Raw genomic sequence first — 1,166 nt, forward strand, 5'->3', positions numbered from 1 at the left:
AAAATGTTCACAACTGCTGCAGTTCTGTTCCCCTGGTATGTTGTACAAAGCACAGAAGAAACCTGTCTTATAGCTGGTTACTTTGTTTGTTGTATATAAACTGTCTGGGAGGTCGTTTGCCCCATCAGAAATAAATGCCTTCTTGCAGGGGGTATTTTTATAGTCCCCGGAGTATGATATATAAAAATCAAGCATTTGAAAGTAAGAAAAGTTCCAATATTTACGTTTTAGTGTTACGAGCCGCGCGTAACTAAAAGTGTCTGAGACGCCGTCTGCTCCATCAGAATCGTCTGCCTTCTTGCAGGGGGTATTGTTATAGGCCCCTGAGTATAATATATAAAAATCACGCATTAGAAAATAAAAATAAAATTTAGTCAAATTTTTGGCAACTTTAAATCGTCTGTCTTCGGAAACGGCGCACGGAAATTGTCTGCCAATATTTGTTTAGTAATTCTTACAGTGGTCTACAACACATATGTGAAAATCAGCTTTGTGAAAATAAGTGAACTTAGGTGTGTTTTTTACCAACTTCAGAGCGTGATAGCCCGTAATTGTATCATTGAACAGGATAACTAATGGCCATTCAGTTACATCACAACCGAGTACTATCTAATCATATAACAGTAAAGTTTTAGAATAAAAGTGTCGTCATCCTGGTCTGAGATCTCAATCTATTAAAGTTATATGCACTTTCAAGTGTCAGGATTTAATTGTAGAACTAATTTTGGATATTTTAAAAATTTAAATGAAGTATGCCTTCTCAGGTTTTCAAAAATTCTAAATATACAATTCAAATAACAAAGGAAAATTGTGTCAAAATTATTCTTTTGTCGGCTTCAATAAAAGCATAACACATATATGCAATGCTCACTAATTGCAAATGTAAAAAGGTAAAATGTGTCGTTTCGATTATTGTGCCAATCCGCGTATCGTGTAGCTTCGTCAGATTACGATAATCGCACTTTAAATGACACAATACTGCTTTCGAGAATTCAATGTGACGCCATTTTAGACCGCCATTATTGAAATGACAGAGGAGTTTGTTTTCAAAGCTTTTGTTTATAAAACTTAAATAAATTAACCAGAGTAATACAAAAACGGTTATATATTATTTTTCTGACTACACTATTATAAGTGACAAATACATTTTAAGGCCTCACCTTTTA

The sequence above is a fragment of the Papilio polytes genome, unplaced genomic scaffold (assembly GCF_000836215.1).
Source record: "Papilio polytes unplaced genomic scaffold, Ppol_1.0 DF821845.1, whole genome shotgun sequence".
Taxonomy (NCBI): Eukaryota; Metazoa; Arthropoda; class Insecta; order Lepidoptera; family Papilionidae; genus Papilio; species Papilio polytes.